At 50.5% G+C, this 214-nt stretch overlaps 1 protein-coding gene across 1 annotated transcript in view; it reads left to right on the plus strand.

Moving 5' to 3' along the window:
- GLRX (glutaredoxin (thioltransferase)) overlaps positions 1-214 on the plus strand; it is a 4468-nt gene that overhangs the window by 802 nt on the left and 3452 nt on the right. The window lies entirely within an intron of this gene.

Genomic DNA, 214 nt, shown 5'->3' on the forward strand with positions numbered 1-214 from the left:
ATTGGCCGTTTCTTCTTTTGAAGCTCAGCCAAATATTTAGATCTGTCTTAGGGAGCACTGTTGTGTGCGTGAGTTTCAGGAAATAATTTCCTCATCAGCGCTGTCACAAGGGGCAGGACGTTCATGCTGCAGTGTTAGTTATACCTCTGCGTAATGAACACACCTTCCCCCTCTCCCCCCCCCCCCCCAAACTACCCTTAGGGTAACCCAGGGC

This window comes from Charadrius vociferus, unplaced genomic scaffold (genome assembly GCF_000708025.1).
Source record: "Charadrius vociferus isolate BGI_N301 unplaced genomic scaffold, ASM70802v2 scaffold744, whole genome shotgun sequence".
Taxonomy (NCBI): domain Eukaryota; kingdom Metazoa; phylum Chordata; class Aves; order Charadriiformes; family Charadriidae; genus Charadrius; species Charadrius vociferus.